The sequence below is a fragment of the Argopecten irradians genome, unplaced genomic scaffold, assembly GCF_041381155.1.
Source record: "Argopecten irradians isolate NY unplaced genomic scaffold, Ai_NY scaffold_0038, whole genome shotgun sequence".
Classification (NCBI taxonomy): Eukaryota; Metazoa; Mollusca; class Bivalvia; order Pectinida; family Pectinidae; genus Argopecten; species Argopecten irradians.
This window is the reverse complement of record NW_027187505.1, coordinates 11,444-32,243: the sequence shown is the minus strand read 5'-3', so window position 1 is coordinate 32,243 and position 20,800 is coordinate 11,444. Positions and strand designations below refer to the sequence as shown.

General features: G+C 63.1%; 1 long non-coding RNA gene across 1 annotated transcript; it reads right to left on the bottom strand.

Moving 5' to 3' along the window:
- Window positions 1-3,978: 3,978 nt before the first annotated feature.
- On the bottom strand, window positions 3,979-12,335 carry LOC138311515 (uncharacterized). The gene is made up of 5 exons (XR_011206677.1): window positions 12,193-12,335; window positions 8,891-9,152; window positions 7,830-7,960; window positions 5,189-5,450; window positions 3,979-4,263 (listed from the first exon to the last, which is right to left on the bottom strand). It is a non-coding gene; the product is annotated as an uncharacterized lncRNA (long non-coding RNA).
- Window positions 12,336-20,800: the final 8,465 nt, after the last annotated feature.

Below are 20,800 nucleotides of genomic sequence, written 5' to 3'. Positions count from 1 at the left end.
TCAGGCCTCAGCCTATTGACAATACCAAGGGGAGGTAATTTGGAAATGAAAATTACTATAAACAGCTACAAGTGGTGATTTTGACTGTTTTAATGATTGGAAATTGTACCAAAAGGAAAATTGTTCATGAGTTACAGGGATTAATAGAGAAATTACATGTTTTTCACCTAATGTTTACAATAACTGTTGTTATGATGTCTGACATGATGTCATCCATTCTGTGACGTCATCAACAGAGCATTGATGACGTCATAAAGCATCAATGACGTCATAATACACACCACAGTAACTAACCACCAAATACAATATTACCAACATCAGAAAATGGCCCGAAGAAAAAGCTGGCATTCTAAAAGAACGAGAAGGGAAGCGATAACCCTGATCAAGCCAAACAGAAGACGGGCCAGGGAGCTATCCATAGAGCATCCATCTCTACTACCTTGTTCAAATGATGATGTGGAAAGACAGCCAAGTCAGCCTGCAGCTACGGTGTCCAGGCCTTTCTTTGATCACATAGATGCCGTAGATACCGGTAATCAAGGTTCAACTGTGGTAGGCAAGCTTAGACCTCTGCAATATAAAGAGAATGGCTTTACACAGGGCATTGATAATATAAACAATACCAATAACAATGAAAACATAATAGTCTCACTACAGTCCCTATCCACACTATGCCAAGCATTTGCATCACACGCATGTGCTCAGCCCAAATTTGGTGTCCATATAGTGAAGAGATTTGGTCTCTGCCCTACAGTTAAAGGTCAGTGTGAACACTGCAAATTTGAAACTTCTTTGATTAAGATGTACACAGAAATAGTGTCGTCGGGCGGAAAGGGGCCAGCTGCGGGGGCAATAAACAAGAGTCTTGTGCTGGCTCCTTGAAATCCAAGGTGGGCCCGTCCGATGTGCATTTATTTTTGACGTGCATGAATATCAAACCAATGAGCCGGTCATACATACAGAGAACTTTTAGTAGACTTAGCACAAAAATGACCGAGCTTAACAAAGCTTCTATGCTTGAAAACCAGAGGTTTGTACGAGAGTGCCTAGAGTTGCTTGGTAAAAGGCCTGTTGTTGCCGTGGAAACTGATATGGCATATAACAACAGGCTCCAAGCTGGATTCGAGGCAGCCTCGGCTTCCTTTTCCCCACTTGTGGAACAGGAAACCAAATGCAAACTGACACTAGCTATGGAGACAGGAAACAAGTTATGCCTGAAACCAAGCTGTGATCACTCTGGTGCTCACTGTTCTAGGACTTATGGTGTAGACCAGACCATGTCCTCCGGTGAACGAGCGCTTACTCTGAAAAACCTGGAGAGTGTTCGAACTGCCAATATCGTCGGTGTCAAATCTCTGATGACTGACGGCAGCAGTCAGTACCCTAAATTGGTAAGAGATTATTGTAATACAACTGGTCTTAACATACAACATGAAACCTGTTTCCTTCATTTGTTGAGAAACTTGTACAAAAAGCTGAGAGCTTTAAAGCTTACCTCCATTGACCATAACTTTGATAAAGATGTGTTCATGGAGAAGCTTGCCTCATGTGTGCGCTGTCGCATTAGACTGGAACTAGCACGCATTCGACAAAGCTGTACTGGTGACCTGTTCATATCAAGATCCCAGACAGCTTTGCGAACTATTATGCCATGCTTAAGCGGTTTACACACCAACTGCCGTGCAAACTCTGTCGTCTGTGTGGCTCATCTTCCCTCGTACAACACACGACACTTGCCATATGGTCAGCATTTGGACCTAAACAGAGAAGATGAGCTTAAAGTACAAACAGTCATAAACAACAGCCTGTCTCTCGCAACACTCAAAAAGATACCAAACCTACAAACAACAAACAAAAAAACAGAAAGTCTGAACCACCGTGCTTTCACATACGCACCAAAAAGCACCCTGTGGGGAAGAAATTTTGACGGGCTGTGTCACTCAGCAGTACACTCAGATAGTTTAGGGACAGGCCAATCAGCACTTATCCTGAGTAAGTCTATTGGCCTGAAATACCACCGACATGATCCCTTTTGGAAAGAAATGGCTAAAAGGGATCGCATCGATAGGTACCATGCTCTAAGAAAGCGCACTGCTCAGTACAAGTACATACGACACTTAGGTAAATTAAAGAAATGTAACCGTAAGATTCGAACACAATCACTATATGCACAGAGCACCCCCGAACAAGCTACCACACACAAACTATGGTGTAAACTTAACAAATCACTGAACATAAACTTGAACAGAAAGAACACTAATATATGCAAAGAACTATGGTGTGTCAAATCAGTAAACTTGAACAATAACACAATCATGAACACGTTTACTCACCAATCTCTAAAACACACAGTTACAAACCCACGATGCCCTGTACAAGCCTTGTCTAAATTACATCGCTTCCTATCACTGTTGACCTTGCACGGTTCCAGGGACAAGTGCTGGATTTTAACACATAACCTGTTGTGACAAATATGTGACACGTGCAACTGAGGGGATAATGGCATACAATTATTTTGAAGGAAATACTGTAGACGGTGAACAGTGACGCGCCGCCTGTGATTTCGAAACATCAGCCGGATGACGCCATAACCGTCCTTATTTATTGTGCCCACCCAGGTTTTACAGCGATCACTGGAAACTGTAAAATTAGACAGTTTTTCAATAAACATCTGCTTTTCAGCAGCAGTAATCACAGAACTGAATATTACAGACATCGTGAATGTGTAACCACATGTAGCACAGACCTAGCAACAGAAAATCATACAAAAATGAATCAAATATCATGTACATGGAATTATCACCAGAAATCTTACCTTCACAACTGGTAACCATGGAAATAGTCCTTGAAATACAGGATAAATACAAGAAACCATTATGAGAAGACTGGTCTGTCCTAAACCTCTTAAAAAAATCAACTGCCAACACTGAACCAATGAACTTACTAATGCACTGCAAGCTTCATGACCATGTAAACAAGAGATTTCCAACCGGATGTACAGAGTTAACCCCCCTTAATAATGCACTTTAACAATAAATGCTCATAATTCAGGCCTAAAACTACATGGTTTGTTTTGTTTTTAGTTTGAAATAGTAAATAATAGAATATGGGACTGTTAAATGTGCTATTAAGCACTGATTTCAAAGAAATTGGGTATTTTACAGCCTCAATAATACACCACTTTGTTTGTTTTTTAATTCTATAAAAGTCATTTAAAGACATGTACAAGGTTATAACGAGCAAAACGGTACCTCATTATACTGTGTATCTCAAAAACTGACCAAGTTATGAAGGTTTCACTGAGCCATGTATTTCTTGGAAATATCACTGTGCAAGTAAACTGAATAAAGCAAATGTTGACACATTTTAAACTTCAATATCTATGTATAATACATAGCTATACACTCATGTTACCTCTACTTTAAAGGATTTGATAATGATTTACAATTCCCAACAGTTTTTAAAGTAATTGGTACCACAATTCATCTAAAAATTCATGATTTATCACAAAATGAGCCTAAAATCTACATAAAATGGCCCCTTTTCACACTATTTAAAACCTGTTTTAATAAATCTAAGAAATTTTCTTGCCATAAGTGCATAGAATATATATCAAGTAAGAGTTCTGAACAAATTTGAACAGTGAAAATTCCTCAGTTTAGGCACACAAAACAGAAAACTAGAGAAAAGTCACTTCAGGCCTCAGCCTATTGACAATACCAAGGGGAGGTAATTTGGAAATGAAAATTACTATAAACAGCTACAAGTGGTGATTTTGACTGTTTTAATGATTGGAAATTGTACCAAAAGGAAAATTGTTCATGAGTTACAGGGATTAATAGAGAAATTACATGTTTTTCACCTAATGTTTACAATAATTTGTTATGATGTCTGACATGATGTCATCCATTCTGTGACGTCATCAACAGAGCATTGATGACGTCATAAAGCATCAATGACGTCATAATACACACCACAGTAACTAACCACCAAATACAATATTACCAACATCAGAAAATGGCCCGAAGAAAAAGCTGGCATTCTAAAAGAACGAGAAGGGAAGCGATAACCCTGATCAAGCCAAACAGAAGACGGGCCAGGGAGCTATCCATAGAGCATCCATCTCTACTACCTTGTTCAAATGATGATGTGGAAAGACAGCCAAGTCAGCCTGCAGCTACGGTGTCCAGGCCTTTCTTTGATCACATAGATGCCGTAGATACCGGTAATCAAGGTTCAACTGTGGTAGGCAAGCTTAGACCTCTGCAATATAAAGAGAATGGCTTTACACAGGGCATTGATAATATAAACAATACCAATAACAATGAAAACATAATAGTCTCACTACAGTCCCTATCCACACTATGCCAAGCATTTGCATCACACGCATGTGCTCAGCCCAAATTTGGTGTCCATATAGTGAAGAGATTTGGTCTCTGCCCTACAGTTAAAGGTCAGTGTGAACACTGCAAATTTGAAACTTCTTTGATTAAGATGTACACAGAAATAGTGTCGTCGGGCGGAAAGGGGCCAGCTGCGGGGGCAATAAACAAGAGTCTTGTGCTGGCTACCTTGAAATCCAAGGTGGGCCCGTCCGATGTGCATTTATTTTTGACGTGCATGAATATCAAACCCATGAGCCGGTCATACATACAGAGAACTTTTAGTAGACTTAGCACAAAAATGACCGAGCTTAACAAAGCTTCTATGCTTGAAAACCAGAGGTTTGTACGAGAGTGCCTAGAGTTGCTTGGTAAAAGGCCTGTTGTTGCCGGGAAACTGATATGGCATATAACAACAGGCTCCAAGCTGGATTCGAGGCAGCCTCGGCTTCCTTTTCCCCACTTGTGGAACAGGAAACCAAATGCAAACTGACACTAGCTATGGAGACAGGAAACAAGTTATGCCTGAAACCAAGCTGTGATCACTCTGGTGCTCACTGTTCTAGGACTTATGGTGTAGACCAGACCATGTCCTCCGGTGAACGAGCGCTTACTCTGAAAAACCTGGAGAGTGTTCGAACTGCCAATATCGTCGGTGTCAAATCTCTGATGACTGACGGCAGCAGTCAGTACCCTAAATTGGTAAGAGATTATTGTAATACAACTGGTCTTAACATACAACATGAAACCTGTTTCCTTCATTTGTTGAGAAACTTGTACAAAAAGCTGAGAGCTTTAAAGCTTACCTCCATTGACCATAACTTTGATAAAGATGTGTTCATGGAGAAGCTTGCCTCATGTGTGCGCTGTCGCATTAGACTGGAACTAGCACGCATTCGACAAAGCTGTACTGGTGACCTGTTCATATCAAGATCCCAGACAGCTTTGCGAACTATTATGCCATGCTTAAGCGGTTTACACACCAACTGCCGTGCAAACTCTGTCGTCTGTGTGGCTCATCTTCCCTCGTACAACACACGACACTTGCCATATGGTCAGCATTTGGACCTAAACAGAGAAGATGAGCTTAAAGTACAAACAGTCATAAACAACAGCCTGTCTCTCGCAACACTCAAAAAGATACCAAACCTACACACAACAAACAAAACAGAAAGTCTGAACCACCGTGCTTTCACATACGCACCAAAAAGCACCCTGTGGGGGCTAAGAAATTTTGACGGGCTGTGTCACTCAGCAGTACACTCAGATAGTTTAGGGACAGGCCAATCAGCACTTATCCTGAGTAAGTCTATTGGCCTGAAATACCACCGACATGATCCCTTTTGGAAAGAAATGGCTAAAAGGGATCGCATCGATAGGTACCATGCTCTAAGAAAGCGCACTGCTCAGTACAAGTACATACGACACTTAGGTAAATTAAAGAAATGTAACCGTAAGATTCGAACACAATCACTATATGCACAGAGCACCCCCGAACAAGCTACCACACACAACTATGGTGTAAACTTAACAAATCACTGAACATAAACTTGAACAGAAAGAACACTAATATATGCAAAGAACTATGGTGTGTCAAATCAGTAAACTTGAACAATAACACAATCATGAACACGTTTACTCACCAATCTCTAAAACACACAGTTAGCAAACCCACGATGCCCTGTACAAGCCTTGTCTAAATTACATCGCTTCCTATCACTGTTGACCTTGCACGGTTCCAGGGACAAGTGCTGGATTTTAACACATAACCTGTTGTGACAAATATGTGACACGTGCAACTGAGGGGATAATGGCATACAATTATTTTGAAGGAAATACTGTAGACGGTGAACAGTGACGCGCCGCCTGTGATTTCGAAACATCAGCCGGATGACGCCATAACCGTCCTTATTTATTGTGCCCACCCAGGTTTTACAGCGATCACTGGAAACTGTAAAATTAGACAGTTTTTCAATAAACATCTGCTTTTCAGCAGCAGTAATCACAGAACTGAATATTACAGACATCGTGAATGTGTAACCACATGTAGCACAGACCTAGCAACAGAAAATCATACAAAAATGAATCAAATATCATGTACATGGAATTATCACCAGAAATCTTACCTTCACAACTGGTAACCATGGAAATAGTCCTTGAAATACAGGATAAATACAAGAAACCATTATGAGAAGACTGGTCTGTCCTAAACCTCTTAAAAAAATCAACTGCCAACACTGAACCAATGAACTTACTAATGCACTGCAAGCTTCATGACCATGTAAACAAGAGATTTCCAACCGGATGTACAGAGTTAACCCCCCTTAATAATGCACTTTAACAATAAATGCTCATAATTCAGGCCTAAAACTACATGGTTTGTTTTGTTTTTAGTTTGAAATAGTAAATAATAGAATATGGGACTGTTAAATGTGCTATTAAGCACTGATTTCAAAGAAATTGGGTATTTTACAGCCTCAATAATACACCACTTTGTTTGTTTTTTAATTCTATAAAAGTCATTTAAAGACATGTACAAGGTTATAACGAGCAAAACGGTACCTCATTATACTGTGTATCTCAAAAACTGACCAAGTTATGAAGGTTTCACTGAGCCATGTATTTCTTGGAAATATCACTGTGCAAGTAAACTGAATAAAGCAAATGTTGACACATTTTAAACTTCAATATCTATGTATAATACATAGCTATACACTCATGTTACCTCTACTTTAAAGGATTTGATAATGATTTACAATTCCCAACAGTTTTTAAAGTAATTGGTACCACAATTCATCTAAAAATTCATGATTTATCACAAAATGAGCCTAAAATCTACATAAAATGGCCCCTTTTCACACTATTTAAAACCTGTTTTAATAAATCTAAGAAATTTTCTTGCCATAAGTGCATAGAATATATATCAAGTAAGAGTTCTGAACAAATTTGAACAGTGAAAATTCCTCAGTTTAGGCACACAAAACAGAAAACTAGAGAAAAGTCACTTCAGGCCTCAGCCTATTGACAATACCAAGGGGAGGTAATTTGGAAATGAAAATTACTATATAAACAGCTACAAGTGGTGATTTTGACTGTTTTAATGATTGGAAATTGTACCAAAAGGAAAATTGTTCATGAGTTACAGGGATTAATAGAGAAATTACATGTTTTTCACCTAATGTTTACAATAACTGTTGTTATGATGTCTGACATGATGTCATCCATTCTGTGACGTCATCAACAGAGCATTGATGACGTCATAAAGCATCAATGACGTCATAATACACACCACAGTAACTAACCACCAAATACAATATTACCAACATCAGAAAATGGCCCGAAGAAAAAGCTGGCATTCTAAAAGAACGAGAAGGGAAGCGATAACCCTGATCAAGCCAAACAGAAGACGGGCCAGGGAGCTATCCATAGAGCATCCATCTCTACTACCTTGTTCAAATGATGATGTGGAAAGACAGCCAAGTCAGCCTGCAGCTACGGTGTCCAGGCCTTTCTTTGATCACATAGATGCCGTAGATACCGGTAATCAAGGTTCAACTGTGGTAGGCAAGCTTAGACCTCTGCAATATAAAGAGAATGGCTTTACACAGGGCATTGATAATATAAACAATACCAATAACAATGAAAACATAATAGTCTCACTACTAGTCCCTATCCACACTATGCCAAGCATTTGCATCACACGCATGTGCTCAGCCAAAATTTGGTGTCCATATAGTGAAGAGATTTGGTCTCTGCCCTACAGTTAAAGGTCAGTGTGAACACTGCAAATTTGAAACTTCTTTGATTAAGATGTACACAGAAATAGTGTCGTCGGGCGGAAGGGGGCCAGCTGCGGGGGCAATAAACAAGAGTCTTGTGCTGGCTACCTTGAAATCCAAGGTGGGCCCGTCCGATGTGCATTTATTTTTGACGTGCATGAATATCAAACCAATGAGCCGGTCATACATACAGAGAACTTTTAGTAGACTTAGCACAAAAATGACCGAGCTTAACAAAGCTTCTATGCTTGAAAACCAGAGGTTTGTACGAGAGTGCCTAGAGTTGCTTGGTAAAAGGCCTGTTGTTGCCGTGGATGAAACTGATATGGCATATAACAACAGGCTCCAAGCTGGATTCGAGGCAGCCTCGGCTTCCTTTTCCCCACTTGTGGAACAGGAAACCAAATGCAAACTGACACTAGCTATGGAGACAGGAAACAAGTTATGCCTGAAACCAAGCTGTGATCACTCTGGTGCTCACTGTTCTAGGACTTATGGTGTAGACCAGACCATGTCCTCCGGTGAACGAGCGCTTACTCTGAAAAACCTGGAGAGTGTTCGAACTGCCAATATCGTCGGTGTCAAATCTCTGATGACTGACGGCAGCAGTCAGTACCCTAAATTGGTAAGAGATTATTGTAATACAACTGGTCTTAACATACAACATGAAACCTGTTTCCTTCATTTGTTGAGAAACTTGTACAAAAAGCTGAGAGCTTTAAAGCTTACCTCCATTGACCATAACTTTGATAAAGATGTGTTCATGGAGAAGCTTGCCTCATGTGTGCGCTGTCGCATTAGACTGGAACTAGCACGCATTCGACAAAGCTGTACTGGTGACCTGTTCATATCAAGATCCCAGACAGCTTTGCGAACTATTATGCCATGCTTAAGCGGTTTACACACCAACTGCCGTGCAAACTCTGTCGTCTGTGTGGCTCATCTTCCCTCGTACAACACACGACACTTGCCATATGGTCAGCATTTGGACCTAAACATAGAAGATGAGCTTAAAGTACAAACAGTCATAAACAACAGCCTGTCTCTCGCAACACTCAAAAACATACCAAACCTACAAACAACAAACAAAACAGAAAGTCTGAACCACCGTGCTTTCACATACGCACCAAAAAAGCACCCTGTGGGGAAGAAATTTTGACGGGCTGTGTCACTCAGCAGTACACCCAGATAGTTTAGGGACAGGCCAATCAGCACTTATCCTGAGTAAGTCTATTGGCCTGAAATACCACCGACATGATCCCTTTTGGAAAGAAATGGCTAAAAGGGATCGCATCGATAGGTACCATGCTCTAAGAAAGCGCACTGCTCAGTACAAGTACATACGACACTTAGGTAAATTAAAGAAATGTAACCGTAAGATTCGAACACAATCACTATATGCACAGAGCACCCCCGAACAAGCTACCACACACACAACTATGGTGTAAACTTAACAAATCACAGAACATAAACTTGAACAGAAAGAACACTAATATATGCAAAGAACTATGGTGTGTCAAATCAGTAAACTTGAACAATAACACAATCATGAACACGTTTACTCACCAATCTCTAAAAAAACACAGTTAGCAAACCCACGATGCCCTGTACAAGCCTTGTCTAAATTACATCGCTTCCTATCACTGTTGACCTTGCACGGTTCCAGGGACAAGTGCTGGATTTTAACACATAACCTGTTGTGACAAATATGTGACACGTGCAACTGAGGGGATAATGGCATACAATTATTTTGAAGGAAATACTGTAGACGGTGAACAGTGACGCGCCGCCTGTGATTTCGAAACATTAGCCGGATGACGCCATAACCGTCCTTATTTATTGTGCCCACCCAGGTTTTACAGCGATCACTGGAAACTGTAAAATTAGACAGTTTTTCAATAAACATCTGCTTTTCAGCAGCAGTAATCACAGAACTGAATATTACAGACATCGTGAATGTGTAACCACATGTAGCACAGACCTAGCAACAGAAAATCATACAAAAATGAATCAAATATCATGTACATGGAATTATCACCAGAAATCTTACCTTCACAACTGGTAACCATGGAAATAGTCCTTGAAATACAGGATAAATACAAGAAACCATTATGAGAAGACTGGTCTGTCCTAAACCTCTTAAAAAAATCAACTGCCAACACTGAACCAATGAACTTACTAATGCACTGCAAGCTTCATGACCATGTAAACAAGAGATTTCCAACCGGATGTACAGAGTTAACCCCCCTTAATAATGCACTTTAACAATAAATGCTCATAATTCAGGCCTAAAACTACATGGTTTGTTTTGTTTTTAGTTTGAAATAGTAAATAATAGAATATGGGACTGTTAAATGTGCTATTAAGCACTGATTTCAAAGAAATTGGGTATTTTACAGCCTCAATAAGGTAGCAGTGTACAGTAAGATAGCAAGTTCCTGCAAAATAAGCCATGTGCCTTTGAATATGTGAACACAGTCAGAAAACCATGCATGCAATACATATTAAAGTATATATATTCATAATCTACAGAATATTTGCAATTATTTTCTAAAATTGGATCAAAGATAAGCAGGATTTGACCTTGTGTTCAGGATATGTGAAAACCATGGTAACGACATCAAAAACCATGAAAAAATGCAAAATAAGCCACTATTTGGATATAGGTAAAATTACACCCCTCCTACTAGAAATTTTTTTCTTGAATCCAGTTTAAACTTGATACACACTATCTGGACGGCACAATAAGCCATATTTGGATATAGGTATATCATTAAACTTTTGAGCAATCTTACCTCGTGTCACAACTACCAATTTCTGCTGCTTAAATGACCCGTACTTCCTGTATAGCCTCATATTCGTATAAGCTCTGATCCCATAATCTCGAACCCATTTCTCACAGAGTTTTTAATAAAAATATAAAGTCTGTATACAACACTTCATGTTTAATATACCGTATATAGGATATATGTATTTTTATATTTTTTATGCATGCATTAATAAAGGGATTGTCTGTCTTATTAAAATATCACCCATGTCCACACCCTCTTACTGTACACTGCTACCTTATACACCACTTTGTTTGTTTTTTAATTCTATAAAAGTCATTTAAAGACATGTACAAGGTTATAACGAGCAAAACGGTACCTCATTATACTGTGTATCTCAAAAACTGACCAAGTTATGAAGGTTTCACTGAGCCATGTATTTCTTGGAAATATCACTGTGCAAGTAAACTGAATAAAGCAAATGTTGACACATTTTAAACTTCAATATCTATGTATCATATATAGCTATACACTCATGTTACCTCTACTTTAAAGGATTTGATAATGATTTACGATTCCCAACAGTTTTTAAAGTAATTGGTACCACAATTCATCTAAAAATTCATGATTTATCACAAAATGAGCCTAAAATCTACATAAAATGGCCCCTTTTCACACTATTTAAAACCTGTTTTAATAAATCTAAGAAATTTTCTTGCCATAAGTGCATAGAATATATATCAAGTAAGAGTTCTGAACAAATTTTGAACAGTGAAAATTCCTCAGTTTAGGCACACAAAACAGAAAACTAGAGAAAAGTCACTTCAGGCCTCAGTCTATTGACAATACCAAGGGGAGGTAATTTGGAAATGAAAATTACTATAAACAGCTACAAGTGGTGATTTTGACTGTTTTAATGATTGGAAATTGTACCAAAAGGAAAATTGTTCATGAGTTACAGGGATTAATAGAGAAATTACATGTTTTTCACCTAATGTTTACAATAACTGTTGTTATGATGTCTGACATGATGTCATCCATTCTGTGACGTCATCAACAGAGCATTGATGACGTCATAAAGCATCAATGACATCATAATACACACCACAGTAACTAACCACCAAATACAATATTACCAACATCAGAAAATGGCCCGAAGAAAAAGCTGGCATTCTAAAAGAACGAGAAGGGAAGCGATAACCCTGATCAAGCCAAACAGAAGACGGGCCAGGGAGCTATCCATAGAGCATCCATCTCTACTACCTTGTTCAAATGATGATGTGGAAAGACAGCCAAGTCAGCCTGCAGCTACGGTGTCCAGGCCTTTCTTTGATCACATAGATGCCGTAGATACCGGTAATCAAGGTTCAACTGTGGTAGGCAAGCTTAGACCTCTGCAATATAAAGAGAATGGCTTTACACAGGGCATTGATAATATAAACAATACCAATAACAATGAAAACATAATAGTCTCACTACAGTCCCTATCCACACTATGCCAAGCATTTGCATCACACGCATGTGCTCAGCCCAAATTTGGTGTCCATATAGTGAAGAGATTTGGTCTCTGCCCTACAGTTAAAGGTCAGTGTGAACACTGCAAATTTGAAACTTCTTTGATTAAGATGTACACAGAAATAGTGTCGTCGGGCGGAAAGGGGCCAGCTGCGGGGGCAATAAACAAGAGTCTTGTGCTGGCTACGGGGGGGGGGGGGGGGGGGGGGGGGGGGGGGGGGGGGGGGGGGGGGGGGGGGGGGGGGGGGGGGGGGGGGGGGGGGGGGGGGGGGGGGGGGGGGGGGGGGGGGGGGGGGGGGGGGGGGGGGGGGGGGGGGGGGGGGGGGGGGGGGGGGGGGGGGGGGGGGGGGGGGGGGGGGGGGGGGGGGGGGGGGGGGGGGGGGGGGGGGGGGGGGGGGGGGGGGGGGGGGGGGGGGGGGGGGGGGGGGGGGGGGGGGGGGGGGGGGGGGGGGGGGGGGGGGGGGGGGGGGGGGGGGGGGGGGGGGGGGGGGGGGGGGGGGGGGGGGGGGGGGGGGGGGGGGGGGGGGGGGGGGGGGGGGGGGGGGGGGGGGGGGGGGGGGGGGGGGGGGGGGGGGGGGGGGGGGGGGGGGGGGGGGGGGGGGGGGGGGGGGGGGGGGGGGGGGGGGGGGGGGGGGGGGGGGGGGGGGGGGGGGGGGGGGGGGGGGGGGGGGGGGGGGGGGGGGGGGGGGGGGGGGGGGGGGGGGGGGGGGGGGGGGGGGGGGGGGGGGGGGGGGGGGGGGGGGGGGGGGGGGGGGGGGGGGGGGGGGGGGGGGGGGGGGGGGGGGGGGGGGGGGGGGGGGGGGGGGGGGGGGGGGGGGGGGGGGGGGGGGGGGGGGGGGGGGGGGGGGGGGGGGGGGGGGGGGGGGGGGGGGGGGGGGGGGGGGGGGGGGGGGGGGGGGGGGGGGGGGGGGGGGGGGGGGGGGGGGGGGGGGGGGGGGGGGGGGGGGGGGGGGGGGGGGGGGGGGGGGGGGGGGGGGGGGGGGGGGGGGGGGGGGGGGGGGGGGGGGGGGGGGGGGGGGGGGGGGGGGGGGGGGGGGGGGGGGGGGGGGGGGGGGGGGGGGGGGGGGGGGGGGGGGGGGGGGGGGGGGGGGGGGGGGGGGGGGGGGGGGGGGGGGGGGGGGGGGGGGGGGGGGGGGGGGGGGGGGGGGGGGGGGGGGGGGGGGGGGGGGGGGGGGGGGGGGGGGGGGGGGGGGGGGGGGGGGGGGGGGGGGGGGGGGGGGGGGGGGGGGGGGGGGGGGGGGGGGGGGGGGGGGGGGGGGGGGGGGGGGGGGGGGGGGGGGGGGGGGGGGGGGGGGGGGGGGGGGGGGGGGGGGGGGGGGGGGGGGGGGGGGGGGGGGGGGGGGGGGGGGGGGGGGGGGGGGGGGGGGGGGGGGGGGGGGGGGGGGGGGGGGGGGGGGGGGGGGGGGGGGGGGGGGGGGGGGGGGGGGGGGGGGGGGGGGGGGGGGGGGGGGGGGGGGGGGGGGGGGGGGGGGGGGGGGGGGGGGGGGGGGGGGGGGGGGGGGGGGGGGGGGGGGGGGGGGGGGGGGGGGGGGGGGGGGGGGGGGGGGGGGGGGGGGGGGGGGGGGGGGGGGGGGGGGGGGGGGGGGGGGGGGGGGGGGGGGGGGGGGGGGGGGGGGGGGGGGGGGGGGGGGGGGGGGGGGGGGGGGGGGGGGGGGGGGGGGGGGGGGGGGGGGGGGGGGGGGGGGGGGGGGGGGGGGGGGGGGGGGGGGGGGGGGGGGGGGGGGGGGGGGGGGGGGGGGGGGGGGGGGGGGGGGGGGGGGGGGGGGGGGGGGGGGGGGGGGGGGGGGGGGGGGGGGGGGGGGGGGGGGGGGGGGGGGGGGGGGGGGGGGGGGGGGGGGGGGGGGGGGGGGGGGGGGGGGGGGGGGGGGGGGGGGGGGGGGGGGGGGGGGGGGGGGGGGGGGGGGGGGGGGGGGGGGGGGGGGGGGGGGGGGGGGGGGGGGGGGGGGGGGGGGGGGGGGGGGGGGGGGGGGGGGGGGGGGGGGGGGGGGGGGGGGGGGGGGGGGGGGGGGGGGGGGGGGGGGGGGGGGGGGGGGGGGGGGGGGGGGGGGGGGGGGGGGGGGGGGGGGGGGGGGGGGGGGGGGGGGGGGGGGGGGGGGGGGGGGGGGGGGGGGGGGGGGGGGGGGGGGGGGGGGGGGGGGGGGGGGGGGGGGGGGGGGGGGGGGGGGGGGGGGGGGGGGGGGGGGGGGGGGGGGGGGGGGGGGGGGGGGGGGGGGGGGGGGGGGGGGGGGGGGGGGGGGGGGGGGGGGGGGGGGGGGGGGGGGGGGGGGGGGGGGGGGGGGGGGGGGGGGGGGGGGGGGGGGGGGGGGGGGGGGGGGGGGGGGGGGGGGGGGGGGGGGGGGGGGGGGGGGGGGGGGGGGGGGGGGGGGGGGGGGGGGGGGGGGGGGGGGGGGGGGGGGGGGGGGGGGGGGGGGGGGGGGGGGGGGGGGGGGGGGGGGGGGGGGGGGGGGGGGGGGGGGGGGGGGGGGGGGGGGGGGGGGGGGGGGGGGGGGGGGGGGGGGGGGGGGGGGGGGGGGGGGGGGGGGGGGGGGGGGGGGGGGGGGGGGGGGGGGGGGGGGGGGGGGGGGGGGGGGGGGGGGGGGGGGGGGGGGGGGGGGGGGGGGGGGGGGGGGGGGGGGGGGGGGGGGGGGGGGGGGGGGGGGGGGGGGGGGGGGGGGGGGGGGGGGGGGGGGGGGGGGGGGGGGGGGGGGGGGGGGGGGGGGGGGGGGGGGGGGGGGGGGGGGGGGGGGGGGGGGGGGGGGGGGGGGGGGGGGGGGGGGGGGGGGGGGGGGGGGGGGGGGGGGGGGGGGGGGGGGGGGGGGGGGGGGGGGGGGGGGGGGGGGGGGGGGGGGGGGGGGGGGGGGGGGGGGGGGGGGGGGGGGGGGGGGGGGGGGGGGGGGGGGGGGGGGGGGGGGGGGGGGGGGGGGGGGGGGGGGGGGGGGGGGGGGGGGGGGGGGGGGGGGGGGGGGGGGGGGGGGGGGGGGGGGGGGGGGGGGGGGGGGGGGGGGGGGGGGGGGGGGGGGGGGGGGGGGGGGGGGGGGGGGGGGGGGGGGGGGGGGGGGGGGGGGGGGGGGGGGGGGGGGGGGGGGGGGGGGGGGGGGGGGGGGGGGGGGGGGGGGGGGGGGGGGGGGGGGGGGGGGGGGGGGGGGGGGGGGGGGGGGGGGGGGGGGGGGGGGGGGGGGGGGGGGGGGGGGGGGGGGGGGGGGGGGGGGGGGGGGGGGGGGGGGGGGGGGGGGGGGGGGGGGGGGGGGGGGGGGGGGGGGGGGGGGGGGGGGGGGGGGGGGGGGGGGGGGGGGGGGGGGGGGGGGGGGGGGGGGGGGGGGGGGGGGGGGGGGGGGGGGGGGGGGGGGGGGGGGGGGGGGGGGGGGGGGGGGGGGGGGGGGGGGGGGGGGGGGGGGGGGGGGGGGGGGGGGGGGGGGGGGGGGGGGGGGGGGGGGGGGGGGGGGGGGGGGGGGGGGGGGGGGGGGGGGGGGGGGGGGGGGGGGGGGGGGGGGGGGGGGGGGGGGGGGGGGGGGGGGGGGGGGGGGGGGGGGGGGGGGGGGGGGGGGGGGGGGGGGGGGGGGGGGGGGGGGGGGGGGGGGGGGGGGGGGGGGGGGGGGGGGGGGGGGGGGGGGGGGGGGGGGGGGGGGGGGGGGGGGGGGGGGGGGGGGGGGGGGGGGGGGGGGGGGGGGGGGGGGGGGGGGGGGGGGGGGGGGGGGGGGGGGGGGGGGGGGGGGGGGGGGGGGGGGGGGGGGGGGGGGGGGGGGGGGGGGGGGGGGGGGGGGGGGGGGGGGGGGGGGGGGGGGGGGGGGGGGGGGGGGGGGGGGGGGGGGGGGGGGGGGGGGGGGGGGGGGGGGGGGGGGGGGGGGGGGGGGGGGGGGGGGGGGGGGGGGGGGGGGGGGGGGGGGGGGGGGGGGGGGGGGGGGGGGGGGGGGGGGGGGGGGGGGGGGGGGGGGGGGGGGGGGGGGGGGGGGGGGGGGGGGGGGGGGGGGGGGGGGGGGGGGGGGGGGGGGGGGGGGGGGGGGGGGGGGGGGGGGGGGGGGGGGGGGGGGGGGGGGGGGGGGGGGGGGGGGGGGGGGGGGGGGGGGGGGGGGGGGGGGGGGGGGGGGGGGGGGGGGGGGGGGGGGGGGGGGGGGGGGGGGGGGGGGGGGGGGGGGGGGGGGGGGGGGGGGGGGGGGGGGGGGGGGGGGGGGGGGGGGGGGGGGGGGGGGGGGGGGGGGGGGGGGGGGGGGGGGGGGGGGGGGGGGGGGGGGGGGGGGGGGGGGGGGGGGGGGGGGGGGGGGGGGGGGGGGGGGGGGGGGGGGGGGGGGGGGGGGGGGGGGGGGGGGGGGGGGGGGGGGGGGGGGGGGGGGGGGGGGGGGGGGGGGGGGGGGGGGGGGGGGGGGGGGGGGGGGGGGGGGGGGGGGGGGGGGGGGGGGGGGGGGGGGGGGGGGGGGGGGGGGGGGGGGGGGGGGGGGGGGGGGGGGGGGGGGGGGGGGGGGGGGGGGGGGGGGGGGGGGGGGGGGGGGGGGGGGGGGGGGGGGGGGGGGGGGGGGGGGGGGGGGGGGGGGGGGGGGGGGGGGGGGGGGGGGGGGGGGGGGGGGGGGGGGGGGGGGGGGGGGGGGGGGGGGGGGGGGGGGGGGGGGGGGGGGGGGGGGGGGGGGGGGGGGGGGGGGGGGGGGGGGGGGGGGGGGGGGGGGGGGGGGGGGGGGGGGGGGGGGGGGGGGGGGGGGGGGGGGGGGGGGGGGGGGGGGGGGGGGGGGGGGGGGGGGGGGGGGGGGGGGGGGGGGGGGGGGGGGGGGGGGGGGGGGGGGGGGGGGGGGGGGGGGGGGGGGGGGGGGGGGGGGGGGGGGGGGGGGGGGGGGGGGGGGGGGGGGGGGGGGGGGGGGGGGGGGGGGGGGGGGGGGGGGGGGGGGGGGGGGGGGGGGGGGGGGGGGGGGGGGGGGGGGGGGGGGGGGGGGGGGGGGGGGGGGGGGGGGGGGGGGGGGGGGGGGGGGGGGGGGGGGGGGGGGGGGGGGGGGGGGGGGGGGGGGGGGGGGGGGGGGGGGGGGGGGGGGGGGGGGGGGGGGGGGGGGGGGGGGGGGGGGGGGGGGGGGGGGGGGGGGGGGGGGGGGGGGGGGGGGGGGGGGGGGGGGGGGGGGGGGGGGGGGGGGGGGGGGGGGGGGGGGGGGGGGGGGGGGGGGGGGGGGGGGGGGGGGGGGGGGGGGGGGGGGGGGGGGGGGGGGGGGGGGGGGGGGGGGGGGGGGGGGGGGGGGGGGGGGGGGGGGGGGGGGGGGGGGGGGGGGGGGGGGGGGGGGGGGGGGGGGGGGGGGGGGGGGGGGGGGGGGGGGGGGGGGGGGGGGGGGGGGGGGGGGGGGGGGGGGGGGGGGGGGGGGGGGGGGGGGGGGGGGGGGGGGGGGGGGGGGGGGGGGGGGGGGGGGGGGGGGGGGGGGGGGGGGGGGGGGGGGGGGGGGGGGGGGGGGGGGGGGGGGGGGGGGGGGGGGGGGGGGGGGGGGGGGGGGGGGGGGGGGGGGGGGGGGGGGGGGGGGGGGGGGGGGGGGGGGGGGGGGGGGGGGGGGGGGGGGGGGGGGGGGGGGGGGGGGGGGGGGGGGGGGGGGGGGGGGGGGGGGGGGGGGGGGGGGGGGGGGGGGGGGGGGGGGGGGGGGGGGGGGGGGGGGGGGGGGGGGGGGGGGGGGGGGGGGGGGGGGGGGGGGGGGGGGGGGGGGGGGGGGGGGGGGGGGGGGGGGGGGGGGGGGGGGGGGGGGGGGGGGGGGGGGGGGGGGGGGGGGGGGGGGGGGGGGGGGGGGGGGGGGGGGGGGGGGGGGGGGGGGGGGGGGGGGGGGGGGGGGGGGGGGGGGGGGGGGGGGGGGGGGGGGGGGGGGGGGGGGGGGGGGGGGGGGGGGGGGGGGGGGGGGGGGGGGGGGGGGGGGGGGGGGGGGGGGGGGGGGGGGGGGGGGGGGGGGGGGGGGGGGGGGGGGGGGGGGGGGGGGGGGGGGGGGGGGGGGGGGGGGGGGGGGGGGGGGGGGGGGGGGGGGGGGGGGGGGGGGGGGGGGGGGGGGGGGGGGGGGGGGGGGGGGGGGGGGGGGGGGGGGGGGGGGGGGGGGGGGGGGGGGGGGGGGGGGGGGGGGGGGGGGGGGGGGGGGGGGGGGGGGGGGGGGGGGGGGGGGGGGGGGGGGGGGGGGGGGGGGGGGGGGGGGGGGGGGGGGGGGGGGGGGGGGGGGGGGGGGGGGGGGGGGGGGGGGGGGGGGGGGGGGGGGGGGGGGGGGGGGGGGGGGGGGGGGGGGGGGGGGGGGGGGGGGGGGGGGGGGGGGGGGGGGGGGGGGGGGGGGGGGGGGGGGGGGGGGGGGGGGGGGGGGGGGGGGGGGGGGGGGGGGGGGGGGGGGGGGGGGGGGGGGGGGGGGGGGGGGGGGGGGGGGGGGGGGGGGGGGGGGGGGGGGGGGGGGGGGGGGGGGGGGGGGGGGGGGGGGGGGGGGGGGGGGGGGGGGGGGGGGGGGGGGGGGGGGGGGGGGGGGGGGGGGGGGGGGGGGGGGGGGGGGGGGGGGGGGGGGGGGGGGGGGGGGGGGGGGGGGGGGGGGGGGGGGGGGGGGGGGGGGGGGGGGGGGGGGGGGGGGGGGGGGGGGGGGGGGGGGGGGGGGGGGGGGGGGGGGGGGGGGGGGGGGGGGGGGGGGGGGGGGGGGGGGGGGGGGGGGGGGGGGGGGGGGGGGGGGGGGGGGGGGGGGGGGGGGGGGGGGGGGGGGGGGGGGGGGGGGGGGGGGGGGGGGGGGGGGGGGGGGGGGGGGGGGGGGGGGGGGGGGGGGGGGGGGGGGGGGGGGGGGGGGGGGGGGGGGGGGGGGGGGGGGGGGGGGGGGGGGGGGGGGGGGGGGGGGGGGGGGGGGGGGGGGGGGGGGGGGGGGGGGGGGGGGGGGGGGGGGGGGGGGGGGGGGGGGGGGGGGGGGGGGGGGGGGGGGGGGGGGGGGGGGGGGGGGGGGGGGGGGGGGGGGGGGGGGGGGGGGGGGGGGGGGGGGGGGGGGGGGGGGGGGGGGGGGGGGGGGGGGGGGGGGGGGGGGGGGGGGGGGGGGGGGGGGGGGGGGGGGGGGGGGGGGGGGGGGGGGGGGGGGGGGGGGGGGGGGGGGGGGGGGGGGGGGGGGGGGGGGGGGGGGGGGGGGGGGGGGGGGGGGGGGGGGGGGGGGGGGGGGGGGGGGGGGGGGGGGGGGGGGGGGGGGGGGGGGGGGGGGGGGGGGGGGGGGGGGGGGGGGGGGGGGGGGGGGGGGGGGGGGGGGGGGGGGGGGGGGGGGGGGGGGGGGGGGGGGGGGGGGGGGGGGGGGGGGGGGGGGGGGGGGGGGGGGGGGGGGGGGGGGGGGGGGGGGGGGGGGGGGGGGGGGGGGGGGGGGGGGGGGGGGGGGGGGGGGGGGGGGGGGGGGGGGGGGGGGGGGGGGGGGGGGGGGGGGGGGGGGGGGGGGGGGGGGGGGGGGGGGGGGGGGGGGGGGGGGGGGGGGGGGGGGGGGGGGGGGGGGGGGGGGGGGGGGGGGGGGGGGGGGGGGGGGGGGGGGGGGGGGGGGGGGGGGGGGGGGGGGGGCGGGGGGGGGGGGGGGGGGGGGGGGGGGGGGGGGGGGGGGGGGGGGGGGGGGGGGGGGGGGGGGGGGGGGGGGGGGGGGGGGGGGGGGGGGGGGGGGGGGGGGGGGGGGGGGGGGGGGGGGGGGGGGGGGGGGGGGGGGGGGGGGGGGGGGGGGGGGGGGGGGGGGGGGGGGGGGGGGGGGGGGGGGGGGGGGGGGGGGGGGGGGGGGGGGGGGGGGGGGGGGGGGGGGGGGGGGGGGGGGGGGGGGGGGGGGGGGGGGGGGGGGGGGGGGGGGGGGGGGGGGGGGGGGGGGGGGGGGGGGGGGGGGGGGGGGGGGGGGGGGGGGGGGGGGGGGGGGGGGGGGGGGGGGGGGGGGGGGGGGGGGGGGGGGGGGGGGGGGGGGGGGGGGGGGGGGGGGGGGGGGGGGGGGGGGGGGGGGGGGGGGGGGGGGGGGGGGGGGGGGGGGGGGGGGGGGGGGGGGGGGGGGGGGGGGGGGGGGGGGGGGGGGGGGGGGGGGGGGGGGGGGGGGGGGGGGGGGGGGGGGGGGGGGGGGGGGGGGGGGGGGGGGGGGGGGGGGGGGGGGGGGGGGGGGGGGGGGGGGGGGGGGGGGGGGGGGGGGGGGGGGGGGGGGGGGGGGGGGGGGGGGGGGGGGGGGGGGGGGGGGGGGGGGGGGGGGGGGGGGGGGGGGGGGGGGGGGGGGGGGGGGGGGGGGGGGGGGGGGGGGGGGGGGGGGGGGGGGGGGGGGGGGGGGGGGGGGGGGGGGGGGGGGGGGGGGGGGGGGGGGGGGGGGGGGGGGGGGGGGGGGGGGGGGGGGGGGGGGGGGGGGGGGGGGGGGGGGGGGGGGGGGGGGGGGGGGGGGGGGGGGGGGGGGGGGGGGGGGGGGGGGGGGGGGGGGGGGGGGGGGGGGGG